The sequence below is a fragment of the Mustela erminea genome, chromosome 1 (assembly GCF_009829155.1).
Source record: "Mustela erminea isolate mMusErm1 chromosome 1, mMusErm1.Pri, whole genome shotgun sequence".
NCBI lineage: Eukaryota > Metazoa > Chordata > Mammalia > Carnivora > Mustelidae > Mustela > Mustela erminea.
In genome coordinates this window covers 185,836,333-185,862,730 of record NC_045614.1, presented here as the reverse complement: position 1 = coordinate 185,862,730, position 26,398 = coordinate 185,836,333, and the positions used below count along the sequence as shown (strand labels likewise).

Sequence of the window (26,398 nt, the reverse complement as noted above, 5' to 3'; positions counted from 1 at the left end):
AAAAAATGAATGAATGAAAGAACAAAGGAGTCAAATGATTGATTAGACAAAGCCTCTGTAAATGGAAGTAGATTCTATTACCTAGGATATCATTGTGTGTGTTATCACAAAAGTACATTACCCTTTCCACCCACTTGGTACCTTTTGTGAAGTTTTACACCCGTGATTTCCTATGGACACCAAGGTGCTATGGAAAGGTTCTAAATCCTTGTATATGTTGAGATAAAAGTGAGGAAAAAAAAAATATGTTGTTGACTTGTCCCCAAAGCTTAGATCAGGACAGCTTTCTTCTACCTCTTTTTTTCAGGGCAATATCATGCCCATTACTAAAAAAAGCAAAACAAACAAACAAAACCACAATAACAAAACAGAACAAAACCTTATTTCTACCAAATGTTGACTTTATTTAAAACCTGAGTTACGGGGGTTGCCTGAGTGGCTCAGTGGGTTAAAGCCTCTGCCTTCGGCTCGGGTCATGATCACAGTCAGGGTACTGGGATTGAGCCCGGCATCGGACTCTCTGCTCAGCAGGGAGTCAGCTTCCCCCTCTCTCTGCTTGCCTCTCTGCCTACATTTGATCTCTCCCCCTGTCAAATAAAGAAATAAAATCTTAAAAAAAAAAATGAGTTACAGAAACCTATCCTCAAGATAAGAAAAGACATGAAGAGTAAAACTTTTATACTATAGGAGAAAAGTAATGATAAGACAATAGCTAAAACAAATTCAAAGGATCTAATATACTAAAACAATCAAAATGTCATTGAAGGATTTCATATTAGCGTCCTGGGAATAAATACAAAGCTTGGAATAGAGGCAAAGTGATAGAGGGAGTTTACTTCAAAATAGAAGATCAGTTTAGCTGAGGACTTTGCATTTCAAACTGGTTGTTTGGTGTCCTAGTATCTTAGTGACTAGCATGTGTAAATGATAGATATAAGGAAATCCTTAGGAGGGAAACAGATAGACTTTATAGATACTACTAAAAAAGCAATAATGAGGAGTGATTTAACAAAATTCAAAGGTTTCAGATCATTTGAGAGCCTGAAACAGCAGATGGTAAATATAGTTCAATTCAGACAAACATAAAAAAGAAAAGATGCATAGCAATAGAGAACTACAAAAGAAGGCTGTGGAAACACATTTCAATGGACTAATCACCCAGTATGCCAAACAGAAAAAAATCCAAAAACTTTTAATTATCAGCTTGGTGCAAAGAAATGGTCTTCTAAGATGAAGACCAGAATAAAAAAGTTCTTCAGGTTTTTAGTCTTAACTGTTGAGGGAGGGTGGGGATGTAGGGAGGGGAAAAAACACTTAGAAGTGGGAAAACATACTCTATGAAACATGAGATTCTTAGTCACAAACTCCAGAGGATTTAATTTTCTCCATGGAAATAAAAGAGCATTTTGATATGTGTGTTAAGTTATTTTATAGGGTACATTTTAGCACCTTATGTAAGAGACTGTCTAAAAATAACCAGGAGAGCTTTTTTCCAAGTGGAAATGGATTATATAGTCTGTAAACTATCACTTGTTTACACTGATGGTCTTGGTGACAGAAGAGCATCCATATACATTTATATAGTCAAATAGGCTGGAGCATTTCAAGGCATCTGTTTCCATGTGGTTCTGTATTTAGATAGGCACTTCTCATAGAGGAAGCTAAGTAGAACTTTAAAGCCTTCACTCCCGCTCTGTTAATAACAAAAATCTCTCATTAGGCTCTTCTCCTAGGTTCTACATTTTACTCAGGGACAACAGAGTTGGTCATTCTAACTGCAGCATTTTCAATATGTTATTAACTTGACAGTCACATTTTTTTTTTCTTTTTACCATCAGCAAATATTTTGGAGCAAAATGAGGCAGGCTCATGCAATCTTGTCTTTCTTCAGAGAACATTTTGACACTAACAGGCATGTTAATAAAGTGTTTCTGGATTAAGCTGTGATGTCATAGTGCTTTTGTGTGTGATGGTTTTGGACTGAGCTTAAAATTAGCCTACAAGGAATATCTACATTGAGGAGGAAAATAGATAACACCATGTCTTGAGAATATGGAAGTTTTTAAGGTAGGAAAACATGGAATGAATGTCTATAGGAATATCTCTCTAGATATTCAAAAATACAATTGTCAACAAAATATTTTATAGATGTTTAAAATTGACTTCTGTCTAAAGTCCAGAGATCTTAATGTTGATGGTCTTTTTTTTTTTTTTAAGATTTTATTTATTTATTTGACAGACAGAAATCACAAGTAGGCAGAGAAGCAGGCAGAGAGAGAGAGGGGGAAGCAAGCTCCCAGCTGAGCAGAGAGCCCGACATGGGACTCAATCCCAGGACCTTGGGATCATGACCTGAGCTGAAGGCAGAGGCTTTAACCCACTGAGCCACCCAGGCACCCAATGTTGATGGTCTTTAAAGAGAACTCCCCTAACCTGATTCTTTTTTATTTCTTTTGGTAAGAGTTTCATTGCCATTAGAATTATTTTCAAGTTAAGAAGATAAGAAGATTGACTCATTTTCTCACTATGTAAATGCTTTAATGGCCAAGTCTGTTCGGAATGTGGCCTCAAGACAGGAGAAAGAGCAAGTGCATACAGAGACTTGATCATCAGAGAACAGGTGGTGAGTGAATAAAGAGTTCACACAGCTTCCACGTGCTTGAACATGTCTGTGAACCACTCTGAGATACACTGGAACAGCTCCTGGATGGCTGTGCTATTGCTCCTGAAGGTGGAAGACATTTTTAGCCCTTGAGGTGGTGTGTCATAGATGGCTATCTTGTGTTTTTAGGGATCCACTCAATGAAGTAGCTGCTGTTCTTGTCTTGGACGTTCAGCATCTGCTCATCCACCTTCTTCATGGACATGTGGCCCCTGAATACTGCAGGTGCAGTCAGGTAGTGGCTGTAATGTTCTTGGCATCAAACACGTGCTGGGTGAGCTTGGCCACTGTCAGCGCCATGTACTGTTGGCTGCTCCAGCTGGTCAGTGGGGTGAAGCCGGGCATGCAGAATTGCAGTCAGGGGAAAAGGACCCTATTGATAGCCAGCTTGTATGGGTCAGCATTGAGCTGTCCAGGAAAAGGCAGGCATCAGGTGACCCCACTCATGGTGGCTGACACCAGGTGGTTGACGTCCCCATGGATGGGTGTGGTCAGTTTCAAAGTTCCAAAGCAGATGTCATAGGGGGCCTTGTTATCAATCCAATAGCTTTCAGTCTGGGTTATCTATGAGCCAGTGGGCTGAGATCATGGCATCATAGGGCTCCACCACCCTGTCCCACAGGTTGGTTGAGGGCGCCACACTGAATGTGTTCATGATCCCGTCTGGGCACCCCTCCCCAATCTTGCTGATGAAAAGGGTACCCATCCCAGGCTCAGTCGCTCTACCTGGGGAGTGGGTCAGCTGGAAGCCCTGCAGGCAGTCACAGATTTAACGTTTTTTCCTCACAACTTCCAGCCCAGAGTCGATCAGCTCTTCACCCTCTGTGTAGTGCCCCTTGGCCCACTGTTCTGCGTAACTCTGACCGGAAGCCATGTTGTCTGGACTGAAGATTTGCCCAAAGCGTCCCAAGCACAGGGAGACAATAGTGTCCAGCTCCAGGTCCACAAGCACAGTGCAGGGCACGCAGTTGCCGCCGGCGGTGTTCTTGTAGTACTCGTTGATCTGTTCCAGCTTCGGATCGCTCTCACTGTGGTAAATGCTGGCAGTGTCGATGCCATGCTTGTCGCTGATGACCTTCCGAATTTGGCGCGGATCTGGTTTCTGCACAGGCTGGCCTGAAGGGGCAAGATCTTCCTCGGAGCGACAGCCACAGTGGCGCTGGCGGAAGAACCACACAAGAGCCCAGGAGCTGGCGCGGGGAGTGCTAAGAGTGACTTTTTAAACTTCAGAATGAACTTCCCTGCTATGACTGACTATATTTTCTAATACGAGGAATTATAAGTTTTCACAATAAAAGAATAAGCTTTTAGTATACTTTGATTTTGAGCTTTATGCCTCATCCGTCTGCCACATAGGTGTATTCTAGTTGGCATCCTGATAATAGCCTACACACTATGTGCAGGTTAAAATGTACTACTAATTAAATCAACTTACTACTTATACTAGGGAAACTGACACAGTGTAGATATGTTTTAAAATTTATACTTGTCTAATAAAAAATAGAAATGGTCAATAACAAGAAATCTAATTTCAGGAACTTTAAAATCTATTTGGTATTACTAACTAGAAAATGTCCCTTTTATTTAGTTGGCGTGTTGGCACAAGTAAACCTTCCTTACTTTCTCCTCTAAAAAGACTGAAGATTATTTCACTAGAGGCAGGATCCTCATCATCCATTTAAAAAAAAAAAAATTATCCTCTGTACCCAAAACAGGGTTTGTAGATAGATAGTAGGCCAGCAAATACTTATAGAAATGCAGAAGTTGTAATTTAGTACTTCCCTGTGGTTTTAAATAATATTACACAAATAATATTACAAAGGCAAAAATAATTGAATAAAATTTAAATGACCAAATATTTTAATTTGTTTAAAGTTATATGTATATTCCACTTCTGTGAGAGCTAAGAGAAGGTCACAGAAAAAAAAAAATCAGAAGATGGATGCAGCTACCTTTTTGAAAAGATCAAGTGCCACTGAATTCCTAGAGTAACAGAAAGTTATATTTAGAAGTAGACTTAAGATATGACAGTTCATGACATGGTATTTATTAAGGAACACACTTCACATATGGGAGTTGACTTTTTGCTCTAGCATGCCTTGCCTTGCACCTCCTTTATACAGAACAAACAAAAAAATGCTTTTGTACATGACAGTGTGCCAGGGTTTTTCAATTTGATTCTCTGATGTAGTTGTAAAAAGGCTTTAAGTATTTATCATAACTTACTGCATAAGTTGCCATTTCAATATTTATATAAGCCAAATATACCATAGGCATCAACAATGCATTGTGTTACTGAAAGCTTTTGATTTTTTGTTTGTTTGTTTGTGTGTTTGTTTCTTATTTGAACATACACCTAGTAATCATCCAATACTTTCCTCTTGGACCACCATCGTTATGCTCCTGTTAGCTGATGGTAGAAATGCTAGCTGTCGAAAAGTATTTCTCCCATTCTTCCATTATAGCTTTGCTGCTGGGCATGTGGTTGCCCAGCTAGAAACCATATTTCTCAGACTCCCTTACAGCTAGCTGGATGTGGTCCTTTAGCTACATTTTCATTAATGGAACGTTACTAGAAGTGAAAGTGACACTTCTAGCTATGGGTCTTAAAGTACTGTGTATGTGAATTTTTTATACTTTCCCTTTCCCATGAGGTGCAGCAGGGTCGTTTTTGGGATTCTAATAAGAAAAAGTTACATGTGTATTTTTAAATCTCTGTTTTATGAGTATCTTATTAAACCAGCTTAGGTGTCTCCCTAATACAGGTGGGCCCAGCCATAGTTTTAGCTCTCCTTGGTCCCAAATGAAACCAAACTATTAACTCATTATTTTAGATGCTGGCACTTTCCTTTGAAAATGAACCTCAGGGAGCACCTGGTGGCTCAGAGCGTTGGGCCTCTGCCTTCAGCTTAGGTCATGGTCTCAGGGTCCTGGGATCGAGCCCCACGTCGGGCTCTCTGCTCAGCGGGGACCCTACTTCCCCCCCTCTCTGCCTTCCTCTCTGCCTACTTGTGATCTCTCTCTCTCTCTGTCAAATAGATAAATGAAAAATCTTTAAAAAAAGAAAATGAACCTCAGAACATTTAATTTTAATCTACTGAAAGGTGAATTGTATTGGAGGAAATATATTCATTTTGGTAGTAATCATATAAAGACAAGTAGTAACTGTTGGATAGAATTTCAGGCCAAGTTGAAGTGAAAATATTTAGGAAGTGAAAATATAATGAAAATATTTAAGTGCTGTGTACAAGCGAATTCCATTTAATAGGACACTGGGAATTCCAGCTCTACACAGTGCTGCTCTCTAATACTGATACTAAAAGAGAAAAGCCAAAAAGGGACTTGGTACTTTACATGATCTTTACTGCAAGTACCCTAGAGGCTCTAAATGACCTTCAGGCTTCAAAATCTTATCATTATCCAACAATTCCACTTTGCTTTGGGCAACTGTATGGACTATCGCTTCCCTGACTTTAAATGGACTGGTATAGAGTTCATTTAATGATGGATGTATTATTCAACAGGTGTGTATTAAATGAACGAGTGAATAGATATTTACTGAGAGCTTATTGTGAGTCAGGCACTATTCTATTAACCAGAGATTCAATGATGAACCAAAGAGACAAAGTTGTTGTCCTCATGGAGCTTGTATTTCAATCGACAGAGACAGAAAAATACATGAGTAAACAAATAAAAACATTCAGATATTGATAAATACTGTGGAAGAGATAAAAATGGGTGCTATAATAGGGAGTGACCCAGGATGAGGATTCTTTACACAGGATTCCCCCAAATTCTTCTCTGCTAAGGTCCTGTGAAGCTGAGATCTAGACGGTAGTAGAGGCAGTCATTGGAGAACTAGGAGAAAAGTGTGGGCAAGGAGGATGATAGGTGCTAAGTCTTTGGTGGGGGACTCACTTTCAGTTTTGGTGATATGCATATGGTATTTAACTAATTATTATATAATAATAAATAGCATTTGAGTGATATCAAAGTGCATATCAAAAGTATCAATAGTTTTACTGAGAGCCTAAATTAAAATACACAGAACTTTGTCTTCATTTTGTTTAGTATTGGATGTTGTGTGAATTAGGTATGCAGATTTTATAACTGCTGGCAAAGGGTTATCATCTAAAATAAATTTAAACAAGGGGTCTTGTTCAGCACAATAGTTTATTTTCTTTACATTATTTTTCATGCAAAATTCATTATGAAGTATTATTTTGTGAGGTTTGATTGGTACAGTTAAGATGTAACTACCTTTAACTACGTAAAACAAAAATAAATAAAAAATTTAGAAAGATTTATTTATTTAGTAGAGAGAGAATGACAGAGCAGGTGGAGGGGCAGACAGAGAGAAGGAAAAACAGATTCCCCACCAAGCAGGGAGCCTGAGGCGGGGCTGGATCCCAGCACTGTGGGATCCTGACCTGAGCTGAAGATAACTGCCTGAGTCACACAGGTGCCCAATACATAAATAAAATTTAATAAAATCTCATTAACTGTTGTAACTTTATTTTTAATTGCGCGTACCAAAAAAAAGGTCTGGAATGATTAAATAAACAATTGAAGAAATCTGAATTTAGATGAAATATCTAATAGATATAATTAAAAACAGAAAATAATTTAGCAAATGGAAGAAAATCTAAGGTCTCTCTTGAACAATGCATATCAGAAATTGTTGAAAAATCCTGGAAATACACAATCTATTTTTCTGTAAAAATCTCCAAAAATCTGAACTTTAGCACTTCTAAGCATAAACCTATTAAAATATCATAAGAAATGCAATCAGTATCTTGTAGAAACTAAGAAGGACAATTTTACTGCTGAGTAGAGTATCTGTGACCTGGAAAACAATATAAGGATTTTTTTTTTTTTAAATGACTCTCAGCAGTTCTTTTAATAAGTTCAGGTAAATTGGAAATCAAGAATGCAATATGGATCTCACTTTACCTCTATATCCTGCCTGGAATGCATGAAAAAGTCAAAATAATATTTGCCATAATACAACATGAGCCAAGCTATGAAATTTAATGTTCCAAAGAAGATTCAGCATGCCTGAACAAGAATACAATGAAGAAAAAGTTACTATAATTATGAAACTTATGACCATTAAGTTATTTATGTTGTATATATTTGCTGCATCTTTTTGTAAACCTTTAAATAAGCAATCTAAGAAAATAATTTTCTGGGAAGTGACTGAGATAAGCACAGATAAGAAATTAAAATGAATTATTTGTCAGCTACTGTATAGTAACATTAGATTTAATTCTACTATTGAAATTGCCTGTGTATTGCAAACAGTTAGGAAACACTTTCTCAGATGATCAACATCTATTTCCAAAAGTGCAGTCATGGATAATATGCAAAGTTACAAATCACCATGGACTTCCTTTAGGAATCAATCCAAGAAGTATTCAAACAGATAACTTTTAATAAGTCAAGTTCCAGCTGTGAACTTCAAGACAATCATAAGAGATAAACATAAAGAGCCAGGCATAATACAAAATAAGTAAGTCCTCTAAAACTGGAAATCTGCAGAGTTCTAAATCCTCAGGAATCCATAGGATGTCCACAAATGCATTTAGAGGGCAAGATGTTCAGAGCTAATATAAAATCTGACTCATTATCTTACTGTAATTTAGTATTTCCACTTACAAGAATTCTAAATAGAGGGTAGTTAGAATAGCTGCATTAATCTAAACTTCTTTTCCATCAAAAGTTCATTACAAGCGCCCTTGACTCTCTTCTCATCCCTTCATCCCTGCACATCTCTCCTGCATGACTTCAAAGAGAACTCTCCACACAGGAGATAGAAAAGGGAGGCTGGGGGATGAGACCAGGGCCACCTCTATTAAGAAAGAGGCTTAATTAAGTACATATTTGAAGAGTGCCTTTGACATGAAAAAGCAGTAAGAAAATTCAGTACTATTAACACTGAATGAGAAGTGCTTGGTCCTGGGAGCAAAGCCTTATAGAGATTAAGAAAAAAGTTTATATTCTCCTCCTCCAGGCAAGCATTTTTCAATGGGGTTCTTTATTGATTTGTCATCCTAAGAGACTCTGTAAATCTAGCATCTGCATATCGATTACTGGTTTGGATGGAGGAAGAGGAAGCAGAGAATAAAAGATACATCTTTCTTAAATCTGAATAAAACTACAGAACGCATGCTTCAAATGTGTACTCATTTCTTTATAAAAGGACTTATTATATGTGTAGAATTTGGAGAAGAACAGTTTGTATAATAAAGGATGAACTTTATTTTCATTTGTTACTTAACAGAAATTTAACTGGTATGTTATTATCAAAATGACCAATATTAACATAACAGCGCTTGAAAATTGGAAACACTGTTATTCCACAGATATACAATTCTAAAGTAAGATGCCAGATCGAAATGCAAATTATCCAAGAAAAATAACTGGTTAGAAGGCTCTTAAACCTACAATGAAAGGATTGGGGAAAAAGAAGTGCAGAGTAGGAAGAAAATATTTGTGCAGAGATTGCCTTCAAGAGCTGGTTCTGGATTCTTAGTTCCACGACCCATTCGAAGGATGAGGAATGGGACTTCCCTTTCCTCTGCCTGAAACGCAGAAAGGGGAGCTTCACCGGAAGTTCTGGAGAACTTGTATATGCCTTTATAATTTGGGGGACCCTTTGGTCTGCCATCTGACAAATGCTCTGACATTCTTCAGGGCAAGTTCATGGTTCTCTGAGATGGTGGGGTTGAGAGAAAGAAGAGGGTTCATTTGTGAAATAACTGCATTCTCACCTGTGGAAGGGCAAAAAAGATCACAAGATTTTTCTTTATTTTTTAAAAAATATTTAATTTATTTATTTGACAGTCAGAGATCACAAGTAGGCAGAGAGGCAGGCAGAGAGAGAGAGAGAGAGAGAGAGAGACGGGGAAGCAGGCTCCCTGCTGAGTGGAGAGCCGGATGCAGGGTTCGATCCTAAGACCTGGGATCGTGACCTGAGCCGAAGGCAGAAGCTTTAACCCACTGAGCCACCTAGGTGCCCCAAAATTTTTCTTTAGACCAGATGGAGATGACAAGGATGGAGCCATCCTAGAGCTGTTTTGAATTCTGTTGAGAATTCAACAGAATTGAATCCTCTATTTCCAGGATAGACCACAGGACTCTTAACTGGTAGTCTCTGTATAAAGTAGATACCTGAGGAATTCGAGGTGAGGGAGAGGCAGGGATCTGAAGAAAAGTTATTGCATGGGTACCCACAGATATTGCAGACAGAGGAGGCTAGCCTCCAACAAGTCCAAGTCCACAGAAGTTTTAAATTTCTCCCAGGCCAAGTTCCTGCAATGCCATCTAATGATGCTACCTCTCCCAGTAAGAACTTCCCTTTCCCCCATTTGGCTTCCACTCCTGTTAATTTAGGAGTGGTATTTACAGGAACAGGTGAGTACAGGATGAGGTGAGTGAGACAGAAAGACTGGTTTCTTATATCCTCCCCACCCCCCAAAACCAGGCTCTGGGTGAAGAGAGAAAGTAAGATAAGTTAAGGTGGGGGTTTTGGTTACTAGGGACTGAACAGTGTGATTTGTGACACAAGACCATTATGTTTGTGACATAAACAGATTATACAACCTGTAATTATCTAAAACTAACAAAAGTTTCATCCAGTATCAAGTGAAAACTACTCCCAATAGTAAAGAAAAAATAGTGGGATGAAAAGATACAGTTTTGTTTTCAGTTTGCCCCATGATTCAAACTGACTAAAAATGAGACATGTCTGTTATGTTGCTATGTAATCAAATTAATCACTATAGGACACAAACTTATTATTCTTTAAAGTTAAAATATGATTTTAAAAGCAGAAAGAGCAACAGTTGAATAAAAACCTCACCAAAGCCTTCAACTTTATCTTAAAATATTATAGGCAAGAGTTCACTATTTATAATTATACTTAGAAAACCAATTATTCAGTGACAAACCAAGAAGTAAAAGATAATTCATAGTAACTATCACTTATACATAATAACTATTTTAAAACTCAATTTGTTAGAAACAAAGAATTACATGTTAGCCAAATTTAAGTTCTTCAGTGGAGACCTGTCAGCCATTATCTAATGGTTCAGATAGAAGATATGCAACCATTTGGTGGAAGGTTGGCAAGATGACCCCCTTGTAAAAGACTTTCAGGGTTCTATTTGTTTGAGTCTTCAATGCAGACATTAATAAGCAGACATCTATCCATGGAAACCTAAATATTTACCAGTTCTGCCATGTTGTTCTGGTTGTGAACTTTCAGTCAACTGAAGTTACTCTGCCATGATCTATGAAACATCAACATCTTTGTGACTTGAATAGATTTCACTTATTGGAATCAGTTTGGGCAATAGTACTTTGATTCTATTAATTAGCTTCCTTGCTTAAGTATAAAACTGAGTTTCTATTTTTATGCTTTAGAGATCAAAGCCTAGGACAGAAGGGGATGTTATTGACATAGTAGCAAAGAGACTGCAAAGAACAGTTTTTAAAAAGTGGTTCTGTGCAATCCTTGGTTAGTAAATAACATCTGTACAAACAGTTACTCATGCAACTTGTATTATTTTGTTTTTTGAAGTTATTTTCAGGATTGACCTAGAGCTTAGAAAAATGACTGACAAATGAATCAGTTTTGAATCTGTCAGTTTTTACTCACACTGTCGGGCTCAGACCTTCATCTTTCAACTGGATTTTGACAATACCTTCTTTTTCCCTTACTTCCCTTTTTTTAATGTTGCTGTCCTCTCATTGGCCCTCCACTGTATTGGCAGATTTTTTAAAAAGGTTTTGTTTATTTTTAGAGAGAAAGGGAGTCTGAGAGCACAAGTGGGGGGAGGGGCAGAGGCTGAGGGAGAATCTCAAGCAGACTCCCTGCTGACTGTGGAGCCCAATCTGGGGCTGAGATCATGACCTGTGTGGAAACCAAGAATTGATTACTTGCTTAACTGACTGAGCCACTCCCGTCCCCTGACAGATTATTTTTTAATGAAAATCTGTTAACAATTCTCCTTTATTCAAAGTAAATTTTGGGTCTTCCATTACCTAAAGGAGTGTTTCTCAGAATTTTTTTTTTTTTAATGTCTAACGTACATATTAATATGGAACTAGCTCAGGAACAGTTAGCTTCAGTCTCATTAGTTATTTGCTCTGCTGTTTTTCTTCCCACTCACCAAAAAAACATTGAAATGCAAGGGACTAAGAGAGAAAGTAGAAGAATAAGCCTTTTTTATTAAAAGGTATAATTTGTGTCATCAATAACTGATATAATAACATATCAAGACACTATAGTTTAAAAAATCCACTGGGCTCTAGGATAAATCCAAACTACTCAGTTTGGTGTCCATGGTTCTAGTCAAACTAATTATCTGCTCCTTTCTCAGTCATATCTACCCCTGACAGGGAAATAATACAAATTATACTGGAGGTGAGAATTTTGTGGGACAAAGGAACATATAAGAATAGGCTAAAGAACAACAGACTTTTTGGACCTCACAGTTTAGCTAAAGTTAGTTCCACCCATGATTCTTCCATACATCTTCAGGAATCTTTTTAACTGGGCATTGTTATGTTTTTGGCAGCCATTCAGTTTATAATCCTGATAATATAATAGAATTTAAAATATGATTCTAGGACATTGCTAAACTTCTTAGTAACTCAGGAGATTAGAGCTTCATAATTTAAATTTCATAGTCCTGTACATTTTTTACTAGCATGTTAACTTTTAGAGTGGCAGAGAGTCACTATTAACTAGATTTCAGATATTAATATTACATTTAAATAACTTATATATTTTAAATAAAGTATTCATAATTCTATACCTATGAGATTCACAAAAATAAGATTAATTATTATATCTGTAGGTAGAGTAATTTATCAGATATGATAGTTGGTGAATTCCTGTCTCTAAGATCATTTATCTTTTAATGTTCTGTTCTAAACTGAATGAGTGAAATTTTCCACTTTGATATCAAAAAACACTTTCTTAGCTAAGGATTCAGTGAAACTAAAATATCCTCAAATTTCTATGTTATAAAAAGAAAAAGTTCACATTTGTAAATTCCACATGCATCTTTTTAATACACATTTTCCGTTTTAGGTTTAATTTACTTTTTAAGCCATCATTTCACAATTATATGTTACTTTGAGTATACTTTTTTATGAAGTTTTCCATCTTCCTAATTAAATTATGGTTTCTTTAGAGAAAGGAATATACATTCTAGCTCTCTGTGTTCCAAATATATAGCTCAGTGCTTTGGGGATACTAAGGCAAATTTAGTTTAGAGGAAACTAATTTTGAGAAGAAAACTTGTGAGATTTTTTTTTCAACATGACTCAACGTCATTACCAACAAATGTTTGGATGCAAGAACGATCTTTTATATGGAGTGTTTTGTGGCACTTTCCCTCAAAGAATTTATAATCTTTTTATAGAGGCAAGCTGCATAGCTGCATACCCAAGGCTCATTCATTGTATGTTTTCATTAAAGCACAGAGACAGGACCCGTGGGCAGGAAGAGTTGCACTGGGATTGTGAGGAACAATTGATTATATGTTTTTAAGGCTCATTCTTAAAACAATATGGACATGAAGAGTTGGAAGAATTCCACAGAAGGATGTGACCAATCTAGATAGTGTTGCCAGAGAAACTTTTAGGTATCTGGATGGAATTGAATCAATTCTTTGCAATTTCTGTGCTTGGAACTTTTTAAATTCTCTCAGGTAGGGCTTCCCTTGGCACATGTATATATGAACATACCACAGATAGCATTTTGAGAATTAGATCCCCCTTTATTTTTTTAATTGCATGACCATATTTTCTAATAGGAAGTCATGCACATTTTGTAATGTGAAGTGTTAAATTTACAAAGAGCTCCAATTAAGGATATGCGAATACTGCAATCAGATTTACTGCTACCTTTGCTTTGGCAGTGAAAAAGTCCAAAGACCAGCAGTTGGAGAAAAATAGTGCTAAAGGCCTTCATTTATAAAACTTAATGAAAGGTAAATTATTTCTATTGCAATGGGCAATATTTCAGCAGTCTTAGACCATCATAGCTAAGCCTTATAAGTGAGACAATAACAAAAGCTTCTGATTTCTGATTTTGGTTTCATTAAATCCCAAGACAGAGTAAGTTCTGAGAGCTCTCATTCAAAGTAGTGTATCACTTCGACTCCATCCCTAGTCTATTTTATTTCAAAGCCCATATTCTTTCCAGTTTATCATATTACAAATGAATCTGGTCATTTATGTATGCATGCGCATGTACACACACACACACGGGCACACAAATGCGTGCTTACACACAGAGACTTAACTTTTCTAATAGTTTTGGAAAACATTCAAGGTACAAAAGATTTCTCTTAGTTGATCAATACTATGTTAAAAATTACATAATGAAGATTCCTATCTTAATTGTTCCTGTTGAATCTTTGTATTTCTATAGTCATAAATAATATATATTCATTTATGCATTCACTCATACACTCTGCTCAGTGCTGAGGATGACTAAGGACCTTTTTCTGTGTCCTAGAAACTGACTTGGCAATTGGGAAAAATAAATATATAAACAACTATGTGGTACAGGTAATTAAGATGAAAGTAGGTTCTAGATTCAGTGAAGAAATAAGAGAGAGTGGTCAGTCATTAGATGTGAGTTATAGTCAACTGGAGTCTCTATTTTGTGTGTTTGCTCTACAGATAAGACGGTCTTGTTACAAGGTCCTTTTCATAACTACAGTTTACAAGGTCTTGGATGATATCTAGCACAGTTCTATCAAATGATAAATTTAGTTTTTTATCTTGTGCTTTTCTTTAGTCTATACATAATTCTGTCATAGACCTTGAAACATTTTGGTCTTTATTATTTGTTTTAAATGTTCTAACTTAACCAGAATAGTACCTCCTAAAGTCAGAGGTCTTTTTTTTTTCTAGATTTTATTTATTTTTTGGTAGAAAGAGATTACAGGTAGGCAGAGAGGTAGGCAGAGAGAGAGGCGGGAAGCAGGCTCCCTGCTGAACAGAGATCCCACTGCCGGGGCTAGATCCCAGGACCCTGGGATCACCAACAGAGCTGAAGACAGAAGCTTTAACCCACTGAGCCACCCAGGCACCCCAAAGTCAGAGTCTTTATTCTCTGTGTAGGTAAAGCCTAACATAAAATCAGAGTTATATAAGGCATCCAATAAATTTTCATAGATCAGATGAGATTAATGTCTTCATAAAACACATAGATTATATATGTACACATATATGTATATGAATATATATGCATACATACATAGAGATATGTATATATGTACATCTTTATTTGTGTGTGTGTTTAATACAGATTATATGTAAGGGAGAAAATTTACGACTGGTCAAGATGGCGGAGAAGTAGCAGGCTGACTACTTCAGCTACCAGGAGATCAGCTAGATAGCTTATCTAAAGGGAGAAAATTTACATAATTAAAATTTAATCTGAATTTTATCCTAAAATTGATAATTATGAGAGATCAGGGACTAATAAGTCCATTTTGTATATTAAGAAACTAATGTTCAGAGAGACTGTCAGGACAAGTTCAGGTATAAAGCCAGAGCTAAGACACAGATTTACTGATTCCCAAATCAATGTTCTTCCATTTTACTATCCTAGTAAGTGCACTGACACAGGAAATAAAAATAATGACACCTATTTTTTCCTTTCACCCAAGGTTCTCAGCATGCCTTGCTAATTGTATATACGGTTAGAGAAAAGAAAGCTCAAATACCATCAGAATTTTGTCTAATCCACTCCACAGTCAGGGGCTGAGTCCAAAATACAGCCCTTCCTTCATTTTGATCAAAAGATCATATTGGCTATGCTAACCTATTAGTGTCTAGAGAAGCTGTGAGTTAAATTTTTGTGCTTCAAAGGATAAAAAGCATCATTTCTGTTTTGAGATGTTATTAAAAAAATTCTGCATGTAGGAGGTTCATTCAGCACACACTTCTAACATACTTTTAAATCCATCTTAAAATAGAAGTCTGTCTAGTTTCTCTGAATCTCTTATAAATTGCTAATGTCAATGCTAAGAATATATTATTTAGTTGGAACTTTTAAAAGCAGCACAGTTTATAAGTTAAGAATTATTATTACGCAAGACCTCATTTAGGTTAATGTAATGTAATGTTTAAGCACTTATATTTTCATCCTTATATTAGTCTTGGTAGGTCGTATCTATAAAAGATGCTTGGGATGCTATAGACATTCTTTAATTTCATCCTTTAGAGGAGGTGATGATTGCAATCAAGTATTTATAGATACCATCTCTGGCAATAAGTGTATATATGATAAAGTAATAATATATTAATATTACCAATATTAATATTAATTAGAAATATCAATTATAACTAAAATTATAGGGAAAAATTGCATCTTGAAAGTTTGGGTTAAACATGGTATGATACATGTATATTTAAATAAATGTAAATTTTTGCTCTTTGAGTCTTTTACTTAAATCCTCTAACATATCTGAATTAATTCAACCATTACTTTTTTATTGTATAGGTACTTTGGGATAGGCAGACTTAAGATAGATTTTCTCTTCCCAGAAATTATCATTAGTGATCAAATACTTAACTCAATCCCCAGGTAGTCTAATTTGGTTATAATGGCAAAAATAATGAGGTTGTTGATTTCTGGTTCACATATTGACACTGTTGTATTGTTGCAACTATTAAACTGTGATACTTTTGGGGAGTCTCTTGTTGGTAAGTTGGGATTTACTGATCAAACTTCAGCAACACCTGGTAACATTCAGAGATGATTGCTCCCATGATGCAATCCTTTATCCTCTATAGGGAACATCCACCTCAATGCCAACCCCTACTTTGCAATATTTTCCCAATGTGAGCACAAGTAATTTAATATTAATATTCAATATTTAATAATCAATATAAAAACCATAATTACTGAGAACCTTAATATAATGGTGCTGTGTTAATTGTGAGATTACAAAAATAAACATCATATGCCATGTTGTCAAGGAATTTTATTTTTTAAAAAAATTTATTATCTTAATTTTATTTTTTTCAGGATTCAAAGATTCATTGTTTATGCACCACACCCAGTGCTCCATGCAATACATGCCCTCATTAATATCTACTACCAGGCTCACTCATCCCTCCTCTCCCCTCTCCTCTGAAACCCTCAGTTTACTTCTCAGAGTCCACAGTCTCTCATGCTTCGTCTCCCTCTCCAGTTTATCCTGATTCACTCTTCCTTTCCTTCTCCTAATGTCCTCCATGTTATTCCTTATGCTCCACAAGTAAATGAAACCATATGATAATTGACTTTCTCTGCTTGACTTATTTCACTCAGCACAATCTCCTCCAGTCCTCCGTGTTGATACAAAAGTTGGGTATTCATCCTTTCTGATGGGTATGAAATATCCCATTGTACATATATGGACAATATCTTCCTATCCATTTGTCTGTTGAAGGGCATCTTGGCTCTTTCCTCAAGATCAAGATACCTTGGAGTAAACCTAACCAAAGAAGTAAAGGATCTATATTTGAGGAACTACAGAACACTCATGAAAGAAATTGAAGAAGACACAAAAAGATGGAAGAACATTCTATGCTCATGGATCAGAAGAATAAACATTGTTAAAATATCTATACTGCCCAGAGCAATCTATACTTTCAATGCCACCCCAATCAAAATTCCACTGACATTTTTCCAAGTGCTGGAACAAATAATCCTAAAATTTGTTTGGAAACAGAAAAAATCCTGTATTGCTAAGGAAATGTTGAAAAGAGAAACAAAGTTGGGGGCATCATGTTGCCTGACCTCAAGCTTTACTACAAAGCTGTGATCACCAAGACAGCATGGTACTGGCACAAAAACAGACACATAGACCGGTGGAACAGAGTAGAGAGCCCAGATACGGACCCTCAACTCTACGGTCAAATAATCTTCGACAAAGCAGGAAAAAATATACAGTGGAAAAAAGACAGTCTCTTCAATAAGTGGTGCTGGGAAAATTGAACAGCTATGTATATGAGAATGAAATTTGACCATTCTCTCACACCATACAGAAAGATAAACTCAAAATGGATGAAAGACCTCAATGTGAGGCAGGAATCTTTCAAGGGATTTTATGTTCATTAGAATAGAAAACATCTTTTGATCAACTATTATATAAGAAAGTGCATGGCAAATAAATTGAGGGTCATATAAGTATAAGAACAGCAATACTTTAAAAAAGCTGGATGTAAGATTGAGAGCCAGGATAATGTATTGGTTTTGAATCTTGCCTTTCTATATACTGCATTAGTTTAAATCTCAATTCAACTAGCTAAAACTTGAGTGACTTTGGGCAAGTTACTAGAACTTTCTCTTAGGTATATATTATGTATTACTTCTTCATAATTATATAACTAATGATGATAATAACATATATGTACTTCAAAGGATTCTTGGCAGAATTAAATAAGTTAATATATGGAACAGTGCCTGGAATATAGAAATGGTATATGAGCATCAGCTAGTAGTAGCAGTATACTGAATTAAGATCATAATGCATATGAAGTACTTAGCAGAGTGTATGTTTCCTAGTAACCAGTTGAAATTTTTAGTTTATCTTCATCATGATATATGCTGGGTTGCTATGTTATGTTTGGGCAAAATAAAATCAAACTCTCTCTCTCTATATATATATACACAACTATATATGATTACATTATATATACACACAGACTAACACTAGTTAGTATATAATTAATACTATGATAATTATAATAATATATTTTATATTAAATATTAAACATGTATGTATTTATATATTTTATAATTTTAATAATTATAATAATATAATTAATTATTATATAATGAATACTAGTTAGTATATAATACTAACTTATATATATATAGTTAGTAAGTAAGGATTAATATATTTGTATAACTACATCTAATTGAAAGAGAAACCATATTATGCTGTGATGTGTTTAAGGGATAGGTTGTGAAAGTTATATGGAAAAGGGATAGTCTAGTATATTGATATTTGAGCAAATCACAGGGTGAGACACACAGAGTGAATGAAAAACATACTTGATATTACTTCTGTGTTCTGGCTCTGAAAAAGGTTGAATCTCAGTGTTAAACCTCAGTTTCCAAATGCTGGAAAAATAACTACATTTATTCCTAGTAAAATGACACGAGAGCTATTATGGTAGGATGAGTTCCAAAAAAAAAAAAAAAAAAAAGAAAGAAAAAAATGCCCTAGACCCTAGAACTTCCTCTCTCTACCAAAATAGCAAACAAAATAAACACTGCATCTCAAGTAAGATTGCATGTATTTGTGTTTTCATCAAAGAGTTGAAAGATTCATGCCTGTTAACTTGCCAGTTTGTCTTGCAAAGAAATCAAAGGATTTTGGAGAATGACAGTGGATTATATATATATATATATATATATATATATATATAACCACTGACAATGCTAGTTTCAGTTGCTATTCTAGGTAGGATTTCTTTACTGGAGCAAATCAGTACAGTATCTGGAAACTGGTATGCAAGTATGGATTTAGTAATGCTTTATTTTCTATCCCTGATGTTAAGGACTACCAAAAGTGGGTTATTTCACCTGAAAGAGATAGCAGTACCCCTATACTTTCTGATTTGAGGACTATGTCAACTTTCCTTTCATGAACTAATCTGCAGGGATTTTCTTTATCCTGTTATTTCTTACAACATTGTGCTGATCTGCTTTTCTGTTATGTCACTATATTTATTGGATTTGGTGAGCAGGATTTAATAAATAATCAATATACATGGTAAGTCACATGCATACCAAAGGGTGAAAAATAACCTCAATGGAAACTGAGCAGATGGGAATTAGTTGTTAAGTGAAGTACTTCACACTGTGGTAGCAAGGGGAAGAATAGATCAAGGCAGACGTTGTGCAACATACGCCTTTGACCCATGCTTCAAAAGGTGGATGGTATTTTTATAGTTAGAGCTAGAGAAAGGAGAACATTTTAAGTGGAGAGAAAAATATGTGGGTGAAGTGAAGTTAGAAAGTGAAGTAGCAGAAGAGCTGTTTTGGAAGCAGAGAACAATAACGGGGGGAAAAAAAAGTACCTGGAAAGGCAAGTTGTGGGTTGAGTTGCCAAGATAAGAATTTTGATGTTTATTTTTGATCATGAGATTTGCATTTGAACTAGAGAAAATGTTTCAATAGACCTGTTAATGTACAAGAGGATTCTGGACTGATACAAGGGGGTGGTTGAGACACGAGTGTTCTATTTTCCTTCCCTTTCCCCAATCCACTGGTCTTGGAAGTCTTAGAATGATACCTTTAACTGAACTATTTAATAAACATGGTAGATTTCTTTGCCTAGACTTTTAAAATCACAAGTAGTAGGAAAAAAAGACAAAATTCAAAATCACACTTGCATGAATGATAATGTCCATTGTTATGGCAATTGGTTTTGCCTTTTAGCTTTTATACTAAGTAACCAATCCTTTAGCAAGAGAATAAATTGAAAAGTATTGATTAGATATGTTATTTAGAAATGGTATGAAAAATAGGAAATTATTGATATTGCACTTGATGAAAAAAACATTTCAATAAGTGGGCTAAACAGTAGATGTTACTGGTCGACTCTCAAGAACACTCACAGTTTAATAGATTTCTCACAGTTGCAACGGTGGAAGCAGGAGTAGTGGCCGTGCTGGTGGTAGTAGGAATGCCATGGGTCCCATTCTTTGAGGACTTACATGCCAGGAACACTTCAAGCGATCATTCCAACTACAACCCTATGAACTAGAGACTATTGCCATCCCAATTTTACAGATGATGAATTTGTGACAAAGAGAGATCATTGACTGTGATCAAGGTCACAGAGCTAGAAAGGGTTAAACAAAGCAAAACGTCCTTTGTGGTCTCAGAGGCTGCACCCTGATTTGCTATATAGTTGCCAAATAGTTGTACAGCTCCCCACTCATAAAAGCCTAATCAGCCTTAGGTGTAATTTCTCAAAATGGATTACAATTGTTTGTTTTTGTTTGTTTCAATGGATGAAAACAGCCTATATTTAACTATGTAATCTTTGCTTTATTAACATGTTTTTCGAACTCCATCCTTAAAGAATAGTAAAGGTGACAGTGAAGTATTATCATTTATCCTTTTTCATTAGTCACAACAGTTACTAGTCTTTTTAAAATTTTTATGGCTTGTTTATTTTTACTTATTTATCATTAATTGTTAATTTTTATTTTTTTTAAAGATTTTATTTATTCATTTGAGAGAGAGAGAGAGTGAGCACGAGCAGGAGTGGGAGAGGCAGAGGGAAAAGCAGACTCCCTACTAAGCGGGGAGCCCCATTCAGGGCTCAATCCCAGGACCCATCACCTGAACCAAAAGCAGACACTTAACCAACTGAGCCACCCCAGGCGCCCCTATTTTTATTTTTAAAAAATAAACTTGGGACACCTGGATAGCTCAGTCAGTTAAGTGTCTGACTCTTGATTTCAGCTCAGGCCAGGATCTCAGGATCGTGGGGCCAAGCCCCACTCCTCGCTCAGCAGGGAGCCTACTTGAAAGTCTCTCTTCCTTATACTCTATCCTAACCCTGCTTCTTCTCTCTCTCAAATAAATAAATAAATCTTAAAAAAACGTTAAGACATAGTTTATGTACAATATTTATCAATTTTTAATGATGTATTTTGAAAAATGCATGTACATATTGAAAAATACAGATAGCCATATATTATATATAGTGTATTTCTACTACCTCAGTAATTTAACTCACTAAGTAATAATTTAATTATTTAATAATTTAAATATTTTAAAATTTAAAATTAAAATGTTAAAAAAATTAAAAAATTAAATATTTAAAATTAAATTTAAATAATTTAATTATTTAATAATAATTTAACCTTATCACTAAATCATCTCTGAGATCTCTCACCTCTGATGATTAGTGATAGGCTTTGTATCTTTAGTTTTTCCTTTTCTAGAATTTTATATAATCATTCTTTCTTTTAGCATAATGTGTTAGCTATTATGTTGTATGCATCTGTAGCTTATTTGTTTATATAAAAGTATACTATAATTTATTTATCTATTCACATGTTGATGGACTTTTGGACTGTTTCCAGTGTTTGATTATTATAAATAAAGCTGCTTTGAACTTCAAAGTGCAAGTTTAATCTCTCTCTCTCTCCCCTTTTTCATTTTAAAGTTCATAACTTATTTTGAAGGTCATACTTAATTTAAAATACTCTGAAGTTGTGATTTTTGGTTGATTTATTTCCAATGTTGCTTTCTTTGAATTACACTAATGACTTTATTTTAAGATTCAAGTTTTTGGCTTCATCACCAATTATGTTAATTTTTTTTGTTCTTGATGCTTTATGTTGATACTACTATATGACATTGTATTTTGTTTTTTAATTTTTTCATGTTCAAATATTTAAGCTCACTTGCAAATCCTATTTTAGTTCTGTCATGTAAGATAGCTAAGATTGGAGCCAATCTCTCTAGGTCCTAATGCTGATAACTCAGATCTTGTTTGATAGATGTATAAGCTATGCCTAAAGACCAATGGTCCTGTGCCAGAAAGAAGGAGGACCAATTAGTAAATGAATAAATTATCCTTCTGTTTATAATTGAATTCCACAATCTAATTTTGTTTAAACAAAGCCGTACGCCTTTATCATGAGCATAGCATATTAAAGTGATGACTGATCTTTGGCTCCTCCTGTGAACTGTAAGATTCTAATATATTTAGAAACTTAGATACAGTTTTATTTATTGCTCACTATAATGGCTGATAATTAAGGCATAACCCTCTTAAATAAGCAATTCACTTTCAAAATTAAAGCACATGCATAAGAATAATTTTTGAATTTTCTAATTATTGTTCTCTCCTACAGATAATGAGAGTCAAAAGTTTTTGTCAGCTATGATTTATAGGCACAGTACTCATTGTATTCTGACTCCTGTATACTTTACTATATTCTACTTTTCTCAAATAGGACATTTCCTGAAGACAGCATTAATAATCACATGTTTTTAAGAAAAAGTAAAATGTAGGGACAATAATCTAGGTTTTATTACTGAGAAAATCTTTACCAGACTGGTGATTTTTAAAAACATTTAAAATTCTTGAGATAATTAAAGATTTTTTTTCAGTACAATCACATCTCATAGTATTTCTCTTTATGTAAGTAAATTTGTATTTTAAGCTAAAAATACAACATAGTTCTGTCATATCATATCATATTTATTATTAAATGATTCAAATTTTAACTGCACTTTTAACATCAGAAACCAAACATATATTGCAGAAATCTAAGGTCATCTATAAAGTTCAGGAGGCTTTTTGGAATAGTAAAATGAGTATAAACTTTAAGGAAAATGTCAATTTTATTCTTAGCAATCACAGTAAAAAATGAAATAGTTAAGGATAGCACATTTTGAAAGTTGAAAAAAAGGAAAACAGAAAATATTGCTTTTTTTTGGTGTAATGCTGACATTGGAATAGGCCTACGAAGTTGGTTGTATAACTTTTTCTTCTTTCTTTTTTTAAATTTATTTTTTAATTTATATTCAGCATAACAGTATTCATTATTTTTTTACCACACCCAGTGCTCCATGCAATCCATGCCCTCTATAATACCCACCACCTGGTACCCCAACCTCCCACCCCCCGCCACTTCAAACCCCTCAGATTGTTTTTCAGAGTCCATAGTCTCTCATGGTTCACCTCCCCTTCCAATTTCCCCCAACTCCCTTCTCCTCTCTAACTCCCCATGTCCTCCATGCTATTTGTTATGCTCCACAAATAAGTGAAACCATATGATAATTGACTCTCTCTGCTTGACTTATTTCATTCAGCATAATCTCTTCTAGTCCCGTCCATGTTGCTACAAAAGTTGGGTATTCATCCTTTCTGATGGAGGCATAATACTCCATAGTGTATATGGACCACATTTTCCTTATCCATTTGTCCGTTGAAGGGCATCTTGGGTCTTTCCACAGTTTGGCGACCATGGCCATTGCTGCTATAAACATTGGGGTACAGATGGCCCTTCTTTTCACTACATCTGTATCTTTGGGGTAATACCCAGGAGTGCAATGGCAGGGTCATAAGGAAGTTCTATTTTTAATTTCTTGAGGAATCTTCACACTGTTCTCCAAAGAGGCTGCACAACTTGCATTCCCACCAAGAGTGTAAGAGGGTTCCCCTTTCTCCACATCCCCTCCAACACATGTTGTTTCCTGTCTTGTTCATTTTGGCCATTCTAACTGGTGTAAGGTGATATCTCAATGTGGTTTTAATTTAAATCTCCCTGATGGCTAGTGATAATGAACATTTTTTCATGTGTCTGATAGCCATTTGTATGTCTTCACTGGAGAAGTGTCTGTTCATATCTTCTGCCCATTTTTTGATATGATTGTCTGTTTTGTGTGTGTTGAGTTTGAGGAGTTCATTATAGATCCTGGATATCACCCTTTTGCCTGTACTGTCATTTGCAAATATCTTCTCCCATTCTGTGGGTTGCCTCTTTGTTTTTTTGACTATTTCCTTTGCTGTGCAGAAGCTTTTGATTTTGATGAAGTCCCAAAAGTTTATTTTTGCTTTTGTTTCCTTTGCCTTTGGAGACATATCTTGAAAGAAGTTGCTGTGGCTGATATCGAAGAGATTACTGCCTATGTTCTCCTCTAGGGTTCTGATGGATTCCTGTCTCATGTTGAGGTCTTTTATCCATTTTGAGTTTATCTTTGTGTATGGTGTAAGAGAATGGTCGAGTTTCATTCTTCTACATAAAGCTGTCCAGTTTTCCCAGCACCACGTATTGAAGAGACTGCTTTTTTTCCACTGTATATTTTTTCCTGTTTTGTCGAAGATTAATTGACCATAGAGTTGAGGGTCCATATCTGGGCTCTCTACTCTGTTCCACTGGTCTATGTGTCTATTTTTATGCCAGTACCATGCTGTCTTGGTGATCACAGCTTTGTAATAAAGCTTGAAATTGGGTAACATAATGCCCCAGTTTTATTTTTGTTTTTCAACATTTCCTTAGCGATTCAGGGTCTCTTCTGATTCCATACAAATTTTTGGATTATTTGCTCCAGCTCTTTGAAGAATACCAGTGAAATTTTGATCGGAATGGCATTAAAAGTATAGATTGCTCTAGGCAGTATAGACATTTTAAAAATACAGAAAGGGAAATTAGAGAATTGATTCCATTTACTATAGCACCAAGAACCATAAGATACCTGAGAATAAACCTAACCAAAGAGGTCAAGGATCTGTACTCGAGGAACTACAGAACACTCATGAAAGAAACTGAAGAAGACACAAAAAGATGGAAGACCATTCCATGCTCTTGGATTAGAAGAATAAACATTGTTAAAATGTCTATACTGCCTAGAGCAATCTTCTTTCTTTTTAAATTAGAAAAGAACTTATAATATTACAATATTAAAAAGTGGTTGCTTCACCCACAATATTTTGGTCAATTAATCCTTGAAAAAGCAAGGAAGAATACCCAATAGGAAAAAGAATGTCTCTTCAACAGATGGTGTTGGGAAACTGGACAGCTACATACAAAAGAATGAAACTGGACCATGGTTTCACACGACACAAAAATAAATTCAAAATGGATGACAGACCAAAATGTGAGAAAGGAAACCATTAAAATCCTGGAGGAGAGCACAGGCATTAACGTCTTTGACACTGGCCATAGCAACTTCTTTCAGTATATATCTCCTGAGGCAAGGGAAACAAAAGAAAAATAAACTATTGGGACTACATCAAAATAAAAAAAATCTTCTGCAGAGCAAAGGAAACAATCAACAAAACTAAACTAAGCTAAACTCCCATTTTGTAGGCTGAATGGGAGTTTCTACAGAATGGGAGAAGATATTCACAAATGACATATCTGATAAAAGGTTAGTGTTCAAGATATACAAAGAACTTATCAAACTCCACACCCAAAAAGTGAATAATCCAATTAAAAAATGGGCAGAAGACATGAATAGATATTTTTCCCAAAGAAGATGTACAGATGGCCAACAGACATATGAAAAGATGCTCAACATCACTTACCATCAGGGAAACGCAACTCAAAACTACAATGAGATATCACCTCTCACCTGTCAGAATGGCTAAAATCAACAACACAAGAAACAACAGGTGTTGGCGAGGATGTGGAGAAAGCCCAATCCTCTTGTACAGTGGTGGGAATGCAAACTTGTGCAGCCCATCTGGAAAACAGCATGAAGTCCCCTCAGTAAATTGAAAAATACAATGACCATATAATCTAACCATTGTTCTACTAGGTATTTAACCAAAGAACACAAAAATACTAAATCGAAGGATTCCATGCACCTAGATGTTTATCACAGCATTATTTACAATAGCCAAACTATGGAAACAGCCCGTGTTCATTGTACGATGAATGGATAAAGAAAAGGTTATATATATAGAGAAAAACAAATACCGTATGATTTCACTCATATGTGGAATTCAAAAAACAAAACAAATGAGAAAAGGGGGCAAAAAAGAGAGAGGAAGGCAACCAGAAAGGAGGGAGTGAGGGGATGGGCTAAATAGGTGATGGGGATCAAGGAACGTGTTTGTGGTGGGCACCATGGAATAGTATGGAGGTGATGAATCACTAGATTGTACACCTGAAACTAGTATTACACTGTGCGTTAACTATCTGGAATATAAACAAAAACTTTTAAAAAAC

At 35.5% G+C, this 26,398-nt stretch overlaps 1 pseudogene; it reads right to left on the bottom strand.

Annotated features, from left to right (window-relative positions):
- Nucleotides 1–2,478: 2,478 nt before the first annotated feature.
- Nucleotides 2,479–5,055, bottom strand: LOC116591855 (annotated as a pseudogene).
- Between the last annotated feature and the right edge of the window lie 21,343 nt (nt 5,056–26,398).